This window comes from Psammomys obesus, unplaced genomic scaffold (genome assembly GCF_907164565.1).
Source record: "Psammomys obesus unplaced genomic scaffold, mPsaObe1.curated_primary_1811, whole genome shotgun sequence".
NCBI classification, from domain to species: Eukaryota; Metazoa; Chordata; class Mammalia; order Rodentia; family Muridae; genus Psammomys; species Psammomys obesus.
In genome coordinates, this window is record NW_026591597.1 from 2,857,727 (window position 1) to 2,868,931 (window position 11,205).

The window sequence follows — 11,205 nt, forward strand, 5'->3', positions numbered from 1 at the left end:
ACAAAAAAAAAAAAAAAAAAAAAAAAAAAAAAAAAAAAAAAAAAAAAAAAGATTCCAGGCTCCAAAGTCCAGAAAATATTTTCAAGAAAATCATAGAAGAAAATTTTCCAACTTAAAGAAAGAAATGTCCTTTTTTTTTTAAATTTTTATTTTTCTTTTTAGTTACAATTTGTTAACTCTGTGTCCCAGCTGTATCCCACTCCCTCATTCCCTCCCCCTCCCCAACTCCCTCCCTGGTCTCCTCTCTGCCCCTTTCCAAGTCCACTGATAGGGGAGGACCTCCTCCCCTTTCATTTGACCCTGTTTTATCAGGTATCTTCAAGGCTGACTGCAAAGTCCTCCTCTGTGGCCTAACAGGACTGCTCCTCCCCTGGGTGGGGAGGTCAAAGAGCCTGCCCTTGAGATCCTGTTAGAAATAGTCCTTGTTCCCCTTACTTTGGAAAACTACTTGGTTACTGAGCTACCACGGGCCACATCCGAGCAGAAGTTCTATGTTATATCCATAGATGGTCATTGGTTGAGTGTCAGTCTCAGGAAAGGCCCTGTGCCTGGATATATTTGGTCCTTGTAGAGCTCCTATCCTTTCCATATCATACTAACTCCCCTTCTTTCATATGATTCCCTGCACTCTGCCAAGGTTTGGTTATGAGTCTTAGTGTCTGCTTTGAAACACTGCTAGGTAGAGTCTTTCAGATGCCTTTTGTGGTAGACTCCTGTCATACATTCAATGCACATCCCATTTGTCTTTCTAAATGAGGATTGATCATCTTCACCCATGTCCACTTTCTTGATTATCTTCGTTAGGTGTGTAGATTTTATTATATTTATCATATCTTGTAGGTCTATATAAGCGAGTATATACCAAGTTTGTCTTTCTCCTTCTGGGATACTTTACTCAGAATGATCTTTTCTAGATCCCACCATTTGCAAATTTCATGATTTCCTCCCTTTTGATTGCTGAGTAGTATTCCATTGTGTAAAAATACCACAATTTCTGTATCCATTCCTCTGTTGATGGACATCTGGGTTGTTTACAAGTTCTGGCTATTACAAATAAAGCTGCTACAAACATGGTTGAACAAATGTCCTTGTTGTGTACTTGAGCAAATTTTGGGTATATACCTAGGAGTGGTATAGCTGGGTCTTGAGGTAGCACTACTCCTAATTGTCTGAGAAGGCGCCAGATTGACTTCCAAAGTGGTTGTACCAGTTTACATTCCCACCAGCAATGGAGGAGGGTTCCCCTTTCACAACAACCTCTCCAGCATGTGTTGTCACTTGAGTTTTTGATCTTGACCATTCTGATGGGTGTAAGGTGAAATCAAAGGGTTGTTTTGATTTGCATTTCCCTAATGGCTAATGAGGTTGAGCATTTCTTTAAGTGTTTCTCTGCCATTTGATGTTCCTCTTTCGAGAATTCTCTGTTTAGCTCCGTTCCCCATTTTTTAATGGGATTACTTGGTTTGTTGCTTTTCTGCTTCGTTAGTTCTTTATATATACTGGATATTAGCCCTCTGTCAGATAAAGGGTTGGTGAAGATTCTTTCCCAATCTGTAGGCAGTCATTTTGTTTTGATGACGGTGTCTTTTGCTTTACAAAAGCTTTTCAGTTTCATGAGGTCCCATTTATTGATTGTTGCTCTTAGAGCCTGTGCTGTTGGTGTTTTGTTCAGGAAGTTTTCTCCTGTACCAATGAGTTCTAGGGTATTCCCCACTTTTTTTTCTAGCCGATTTAATGTGTCTGGTTTTATGTTGAGGTCTTTGATCCACTTGGACTTCAGTTTTGTGGAGGGTGATAAATATGGATCTATTTTCATTTTTCTGCATGTAGACATCATACCGAGTATTCATAGGTGTGTGGGTTTATTTCTGGGTCTTTTATGCGGTTCCATTGATCCTCCTTTCTGTTTCTATGCCAATACCATGCAGTTTTTATTAATGTTGCCCTGTAGTACAGCTTGAGATTGGGGATGGAGATACCTCCAGATGATCTCTTGTTGTACAGGATCGTTTTAGAGATTCTGGGATTTTTGTTTCTCCATACGAAGCTGAGAATCTTTTTTTCAAGGTCTGTAAAGAATTGAGTTGGTATTTTGATGGGAATTGCATTGAATCTGTAGATTGCTTTTGGCAGGATGGCCATTTTCACAATGTTAATCCTACCAATCCATGAGCACGGGAGATCTTTCCATCTTCTGACATCTTCTTCGATTTCTTTCTTCAGAGACTTGAAGTTTTTCTCAAACAGGTCTTTCACTTGCTTTGTTAGAGAGTCACACCAAGGTACTTTATGTTATTAGTGGCTATTGTGAAGGGTGTTGTTTCCCTAATTTCTTTCTCAGCCTTTTTGTCTTTGGTATACGGGAGGGCTTCTGATTTTTTTGAGTTGATTTTGTATCCTGCCACTTTGCTGAAGGTGTTTATCAGCTGAAGAAGTTCTCTGGTTGAATTTTTGGGGTCGCTCATGTATACTACCATATCATCTGCAAATAGTGACCCTTTGACCTCTTCCTTTTCGATTTATATCCCCTTGATCTCCTTTAGTTGTCTTACTGCTCTGGCTAGGACTTCAAGTACTATGTTGAAGAGATATGGAGAGAGTGGGCAGCCTTGTCTTGTCCCTGATTTCAGTGGGATTGATTTAAGTTTCTCTCCATTGAGTTTGATGTTGGCTATAGGCTTGCTGTATATTGCCTTTACTATCTTTAGGTATGTGCCTTGTATCCCTGATCTCTCCACGACTTTAAACATGAATGGGTGTTGGACTTTGTCAAATGCTTTTTGGCATCTAAGGAGATGATCATGTGGTTTTTCTCCTTCATTTTGTTTATGTGGTGGATTAAATTGATGGATTTCCGTATGTTGAACCACCCTTGCATGCCTGGGATGAAGCCTACTTGGTCGTGGTGGATGATATCTTTGATGTGTTCTTGGATTCGGTTTGCAAGTATTTTATTGAGTATTTTTGCATCAATGTTCATAAGAGAGATAGGTCTGAAGTTCTCTTTTTTTGTTGGATCTTTGTGTGGTTTAGGTATCAAGGTGACTGTGGCTTTATAGAATGAGTTTGGTAGTGTTCCTTCTGTTTCTATTTTGTGGAATAGTTTGAGGAAAATTGGTGTTAGCACTTCTTTGAAGGTCTTGTAGAATTCTGCGCTGAAGCCATCTGGTCCAGGGCTTTTTTTAGAGGGGAGACTGTGAATGACTGCTTCAATTTCCTTGGGGGATATAGGGCTATTCAATCTTTCTACCTGATCTTGGCTTAATTTTGGTAGATGGAATCTGTCAAGAAAATTGTCCATTTCATTTAGATTTTCAAATTTTGTGCCATATAGGTTTTTGTAGTATGACCTAATAATTGTTTGGATTTCCTCAGTGTCTGTAGTTATGTCCCCATTTTCATTTCTGATTTTGCTGATTTGGATAGCTTCTCTCTGCTTTTTTGTTAGTTTGGCTAAGGGTTTGTCTATCTTGTTGATTTTCTCACAGAACCAGCTTTTTGTTTCATTGATTCTTTGGATAGTTTTATTTGTTTCTAATTGATTGATTTCAGCCCTGAGTTTGATTATTTCCAGCCGTCTGCTCCTCTTGGGTGTATCTGCTTATTTTTTTTCTAGGGTTTTCAGTTGGGCCATTAAGTTGTTTGTATGTGATGTTACGAATTTCTTCTTGCAGGCACTTAGTGCTATAAATTTTCCTCTGAGCACTGCTTTCAATGTGTCCCATAAATTTGGGTATGTTGTGCCTTCATTTTCATTGAATTCTAGGAAGTCTTTAATTTCTTTCTTTATTTCTTCCTTAACCCAGCTGTCATTGAGTAGTAAGTTGTTCAGTTTCCATGTGTGTGTTGGCTTTTTGTTGTTTCTGTTGTTGTTGATGTCCAGCTTTAGTCCATGGTGGTCAGATAGTATACAAGGGGTTATTTCAATTCTTTTGTATCTGTTTAGGCTTGCTTTGTGACCCACTATATGGTCTATTTTGGAGAAGGTTCCATGCGATGCTGAGAAGAAGATGTATTCTTTTGAGTTTGGGTGAAAAGATCTGTAGACATCTATTAGGTCCATTTGATTTAGGGATTCTGTGAGTGCTTTTATTTCCCTATTTGGTGTCTGACTAGTTGATCTGTCCCTTGATGAGAGTGGGGTGTTGAAGTCTCCCACTATTAAGGTATTAGGATCAATGTATTATTTAAGCTTTAGTAATGTTTCATTTACGAATGTAGGTGCTCTTGTATTTGGGGCATAGATATTCAAGATTGTGATGTCCTCTTGGTGGACTTTTCCTTTGATGAGAATATAGTGGCCCTCCTTATCTTTTTTGATTAACTTTGGATGAAAGTCTATTTTATTAGATATTAGGATGGCTACTCCAGCTTGTTTTCTGGAACCATTTGCTAAGAAATGTCCTTAAACATACAAGAGGCTTACAGAACACCAAATAGACTAGACCAGAATAGAAAATCCTCATGTCATATAATAGTCAAAATACTAAATTGACAGAACAACAACAACAAAAAAACATTAAAAGCAGCAAGGGAAAAGTAACATACAAAGGTAGACCTATCACACCAGACTTCTCAACAGAAACTATAAAAGCCAGAAGGGCCTGGACAGATGTCATGCAGACTCTAAGAGAACACAGATGTCAAAGCAGACTACTATACCCAGCAAAGCTTTCAATTAACATAGATAGAGAAAACAAAATATTCCATGACAAAACTAAACTTAAACAATATCTACACAGCAACCCAGCCCTACAGAAGATAGTAGAAGGAAAACAGGAATCTAACTAAATCAGTGACAAACAAGAAAACACAGGACATAGACAACCCCACAACTAAAACTCAAAAGAAAACAAGCACACAAACACACAATCCCCACAAACTCCACAATAAAAGGAACTAACATTCATTAGTCACTATTATCTCTAAATATCAATGGACTCAACTCTCCAATAAAAAGACATAGACTAACAGAATGGCTGTGGAAAGAGAATCCAACATTCTGCTGCATTCAAGAAAAACACCTTTGCAACAATGACAGACATTATCTCAGAGTAAATGGCTGGAAAAAGGTTTTTCAAGTAAGCAGACCCAGAAAACAAGCTGAAGTAGCTATCCTAATATTTAAAAAATAGACTTTCAACTAAAATTAATCAAAAAAGGAAAAATCCACCACGAGGACATCACAATCCTGAATATCTATGCCCCAAAATAAAAGAGTACCTGCATTTGTAAATGTAACATTATTAAAGCTCAAATCGAGTATCAATCCCAACACCTTAATAATGGGAGACTTCAACACTCTGCTCTCACCAAGGGATAGATTATCTAGACAGAAGCTAAATAGGGAAATAATGATACTTACAGAGGTCCTAAATCAAATGGACCTAATAGATGTCTACAGAACCTTTCCTATATTGAAAAGAGTATACCTTCTACTCAGCACTCCACTGAACCTTCTTCAAAATTGACCATATAGTCAGATACAAAGCAAGTTTCAACAGATGTAAGAAGATTGAAGTAATCCCTTGTATCCTATCAGACCACCTTGGCCTAAAACTAGACCTCAACAACAACAGAAATAACAAAAAGCCTACATATGCATGGAAACTAAACATCTCTCTACTCAATGACAGCTGGATCAGGGAAGAAATAAAAAAAAAATTTGAGACATACTAAAATTTAATGAAAATGAAGGCACTACTTACCCAAATTTATGAGACACAATAAAAGCAGTGCTAAGACTCTCATAGCACTAAGTACCTTCAGAAGTTTGAGACATCTCATACAAGCAACTTAATGGTTCACCTGAATGCCCTAGGGAAAAAAAAAAAGCAGACATACACAAGAGGAATAGATGGTTGGAAATAATCAAACTGAGGGCCAAAATCAATAAATTAGAAACAAAACAATTCAAAGAATCAATGAAACCAAGAGCTGGTTCTTTGAGAAAATCAACAAGATAGACAAACCCCTAGCCAAACTAACTAAAAGGCAGAGAAAAACTATCCAAATCAGCAAACTCAGAAACAAAAATGGGGACATAACGACAGACACTGAGGAAAACCAAAGAATCATTAGGTCTTATTTCAAAAGCCTATACACCACAAAATTTGAAAATCTAAATGAAATGGAAATTTTCTTGATAGATTCCATTTACCAAAGCTAAACCAAGCTAAGGTAGATTAAGCAGTCCTATATCTCCCAAGGAAATAGAAGCAGTCATCAAAGTCTCCCTGACAAAAAAATCTAGGACCTGATGTTTTCAACATAGAATTCTACCAGATCTTCAAAGAAGAGCTGATGCCAATACTCTTCAATCTATTCCACAAAATAGAAACAGAAGGAATATTACCAAACTCATTCTATGAGGTCACAGTAACCTTGATACCTGAACCACACAAAGACCCAACAAAGAAGGAGAATTTCAGACCTATCTCTCTTATGAACAAAAATACTCAATAAAATACCTGCAAATCAAATCCAAGAACACATAAAAGATATCATCCAGCATGACCAAGTAGGCTTTATCTCAGGCATGCAGGGTGGTTCAATATATGGAAATCCATCAATGTAATCCACCACATAAACAAACTGAAGGAAAAAACCAAAACAAAACAAAACACATGATCATCTCCTTAGATGCTGAAGAAGCATTTGGCAAAATCCAACACCCATTCATATTTAAAGTCTTGGAGAGATTAGGGATATAAGCCACATACCTAAACATAGTAAAGGCAATATACATTACGCCTATAGCTAACATGAAACTCAATAGAGAGAAACTTAAATTAATCCCACTGAAATCAGGGACAAGACAAGGCTGCTCATCCTCTGCATATCTCTTCAACATAGTACTTGAAGTCCTAGCTAAAGCAATAAGACAACTAAAAGAGATCAAGGGGATACAAATTGGAAAGGAAGAGGTCAAAGTTTTACTATTCGCAGATAATATGATGGTATACATGAGCGACTCCAAAAATTCAACCAGAGAACTCCTTCAGCTGATAAACACCTTCAGCAAAGTGGCAGGATACAAAATCAACTCAAAAAAAAATCAGAAGCCTCCTGTATACCAAAGACAAAAGGGCTGAGAAAGAAATCAGGGAAACAACACCCTTCACAATAGCCACTAATAACATAAAGTACCTTGGGGTGACTCTAACCAAGCAAGTGAAAGACCTGTTTGAGAAAAACTTCAAGTCTCTGAAGAAAGAAATTGAAGAAGATATCAGAAGATGGAAAGATCTCCCGTGCTCATGGATAGGTAGGATTAACATTGTGAAAATGGCCATCCTACTGAAAGTGATCTACACATTCAATGCAATTCCTATCATAATACCAACACAATTCTTTACAGATTTGAAAGAACAATTTTCAATTTCATATGGTAAAACAAAAAAACCCAGAATTGCTAAAATAATCTTTTATAATAACAGATCTTCTGGAGGCATCTCCATCCCTAATCTCAAGCTGTACTACAGAGCAACAGTAATAAAAACTGTATGGTAAACAGAATGGTGGATCAATGGAATCGAATAGAAGACTCAGAAATAAATCCACATACCTACAGATACTTGATTTTTGACAAAGAAGCCAAAACCATACAATGGAGAAAAGATAGCATCTTCAGCAAATGGTGCTGGTCTAACTGAAGGTCTACATGCAGAAAAATGCAAATAGATCCATATTTATCAGCCTGCAAAAAACTAAAGCCTAAGTGGATCAAAGACCTCCATATAAAATCAGACACAATAAACCTGTTAGAAGAAAAAGTGGGGAATAGCCTTGACTTCATTGGCACAGGAGACAACTTCCTGAACAGAATACCAACAGCACAGGCTCTAATATCAGCAACCAATAAATGGGACAACATGAAACTGAAAAGCTTCTGTAAAGCAAAGGACAGCCTACATACAGATTGGGAAAGGATCTCCACCAACCCTATGTCTGAATGAAGGCTAATATCCAGAAGATATAAAGAACTTAAGAAGTTAAACACCAGCAAACCAAGTAATCCAATTAAACACTGGGGTATAGAACTCAACAAACAATTCTCTGTCAAGGAATATAGAATGGCAGAGAGACGCTTAAAGAAATGAACAACATCCTTACTCATCAGGGAGCTGCAAATCAAAACAACCCTGAGATTTCTCCTTACTCCCATAAGAATGGCTAAGATAAAAAAGCTCAAGTGACAACACATGCTGGAGAGGTTGTGGAGAAAGGGGAACCCTCCTCCATTGTTGGTGGGAATGTAAACCTGTACAACTACTTTGGAAAACAATCTGGCGCTTTCTCAGACAGTTAGGAATAGTGCTACCACTATACCAGCTATACCACTCCTAGGCATATATCCAAAATATGCACAAGTACACAACAAGGACATTTGCTCAACCACATTTGTAACAGCTCTATTTGTAATAGACAGAAGCTGGAAATAACCTAGATGTCCCTTAACAGAGGAATGGGTACAGAAATTGTGGTACATTTACACAATGGAAAACTACTTAGTTATTAAAAACAAGGAAATCATGTAATTTGCAGGCAAATGATGGGAACTAGAAAAGATCATCTTGAGTGAGGTAACCCAAAAGCAGAAAGACACGTATGGTATATACTTACTCTTAAGTGTATATTAGCCATATAATATAGGATAAACATACTAAAATCTATATTCTTAAAAAAGTCAAATAACGCAACAAATCAAGTAATCCAATTAAAAAATGGGGTACAGAGCTAAACAGAAAATTCTCTTTAGAGGAATACAGAATAGCAGATAAACTCTTAAAGAAGTGCTCAGTGTCCTTAGTCATCAGGGAGATGCAAATCAAAACGACCCTGAGATTTCACCTTACACCCATCTGAATGCCTAAGATAAAAAACTCAAGTGACAATATATGCTGGAGAGGATGTGGAGAAAGGGGAACCCTCCTCGATTGCTGGTGGGAATGTAAACCTCTACAACCACTTTGGAAATCATTCTGGTGCTTTTTCAGACAATTAGGAATTGTGTTTCTCAAGATCCAGCTATACCACTCCTAGGCATATATACAAAATATGTTCAAGTAAACAACAAGGACATCTGTTCAACCATGTTTGTAGCAGCTTTATTTGTAATAGCCAGAACCTGGAAACAACCCAGACAACCCTCACTTTAGGAATGGATACAGAAATTATGGTAATTTACACAATGGAATACTACTCAGCAATTAAAAACAAGGAAATCATGAAATTTGCAGGCAAATGGTGGGAACTAGAAAAGATCATCCTGAGTGAGGTATCTCAGAAACAGAAAGACACACATGGTATATACTCACTTATAAGTGGATACTAGACATATAATAAAGGATAAACCTAGAAAAATCTGTACACTTAAAGAAGCCAAGCAAGAAAGAGGACCCTGGGTAAGATGATAAATCCTCACTCAGAAAGACAAACGGGATGGACATTGGAAGAAGGAGAAAACAGGATAGGAGCCTACCACAGAGGGTCTCTGAAAGACTCTATCCAGCAGTATATCAAAAGCAGATGCTGAGACTAATAGACAAACTTTGGGCAGAGTACAGGGAATCTTATGAAAAAAGGGGGAGATGGTAAGACCTGGAGAGGACATGAGCTCCACAAGGATAGCTACAGTATAAAAATATCTGGGCACAAGGGTCTTTTCTGAGACTGATTACTCCAACCAAGGACCATTCATGGATATAACTTAAAACCCCTCCTCAGATATAGCCCATGGAAGCTCAGTATCCAAGTGAGTTCCCTAGTAATGGGAACAAGGACTGTCTCTGACATGAACTCAGTGGCTGGCTCTTTGACCACCTCTCCCTGAGGGGTGGGGGGAGCAGCCTTGCCAGGCCACAGAGAAGGACAATGAGACCTGATAAGCTAGGGTCAGATGGAAGGGGAGGAAGACCTCCCCTATCAGTGGACTTGGAGAGGGGCTTGGGAGGAAATGACAGAGGGAGAGTGGGATTGGGAGGGAAGGAGAGAGGGGAACTACAGCTGGGATACAAAGTGAATAAACTGTCATTAATATAAAAAATAAAATTAAAAAGAAGCTAAACAACAAGGAAGACCCTAGGGAAGATGCTCAATCCTCATTCAGAAGGACGTACATCATAGACTTCGGAAGCAGAAGATAGGGAACAGGACAGGAGCCTACCACAGATGGCCTCTAAAGGACTCTACTAATCAAGGTATTGAAACAGAGGCTGAGATTCATAGTCAAACTTTGGGCAGAGTGCAGGTAATCTTATGAAAGCAGGGTAGATAGAAAGACCTGGAGGGAATAGGAGCTCCAAAAGGAGACCAAAAGAGCCATAAAAATTGATCCCTGTTGGCCCTGAAGAGAATGATACCCCAACCAAGGACAATGCATGGAGAGTACCTAAAACCTAGGCTCAGATGTAGCCCATAGACTCAATCTCCAAGTGGGATCCCTAGTAATGGGAGCAGTGACTTTCTCTGGCATGAACTCAGTGGCAGGCTCTCTGATCACCTCCCCCTAGGGGATGTAGCCTTACCAGGCCATAGAGGAAGACAGTGCAACCAGTCCTGATGAGACCGGATAGACTAGGGTCAAATAGAAGGGGACGAGGACCTCCCTCATCAATGGACTATGGGAGGGGCATAGGGAGAGAAGAGGGAGGGAGGGTGTGGTTCGGAGGAGATGAGGGAGGGGGCCACAGCTGGGATACAAATTGAATAAATTGTTATAAATGAAAATAAAAACAAGGAAAAAAGTATAAAAAATTTAAAATGAACCAATTGTATAACACACACACAAAACTTATACAACTTAAGCATCATCATCTACAGAAAAGTTATAGTCAATTAAGAAATTAAAAACTCCAAATAAAAGGACATAGAATGAATTTAGTATTGGGGAAGGCAGTCAGGTATATAAAAACTGAGTGTTAATTCAGACTATATTAAATAGCTAAGCTTTACTAAAATTCAGCATCTCTGAAATTGTCTCCGCCTCTCTAAAATATTTCCAACTCTTTGTTTTTCTAGAAGAGAAGGTTTCTGTGACAGCTAGTAAAGGTGACTGGTCAACACCCTGGGTAAGGACTTTGTCTGCCCTATTTATTTGTCTATCTGTCTATGTATCTGTCTATCTATATGTATGTATGTGTGTATGTATGTATGTTCTATCTATCTATCTATCTATCTATCTATCTATCTATCTATCTATCT

The 11,205-nt window shown here is 38.3% G+C and overlaps 1 protein-coding gene and 1 long non-coding RNA gene across 9 annotated transcripts in view; one reads left to right on the forward strand and one right to left on the reverse strand.

The window, feature by feature from the left end:
• Positions 1–11,205, reverse strand: part of Atp10b (ATPase phospholipid transporting 10B (putative)) — a 328,393-nt gene that overhangs the window by 77,940 nt on the left and 239,248 nt on the right. The gene's annotated exons all lie outside the window — the stretch shown is intronic.
• The window catches only part of LOC129679494 (uncharacterized), a 36,367-nt gene that overhangs the window by 20,011 nt on the left and 5,151 nt on the right, over positions 1–11,205 (forward strand). For all 4 annotated transcript variants that reach the window (XR_008720555.1, XR_008720556.1, XR_008720558.1 and 1 more), the window contains exon 5: positions 11,023–11,072. This is a non-coding gene — a long non-coding RNA (uncharacterized LOC129679494). The remainder of the gene's footprint in view (positions 1–11,022; positions 11,073–11,205) is intronic.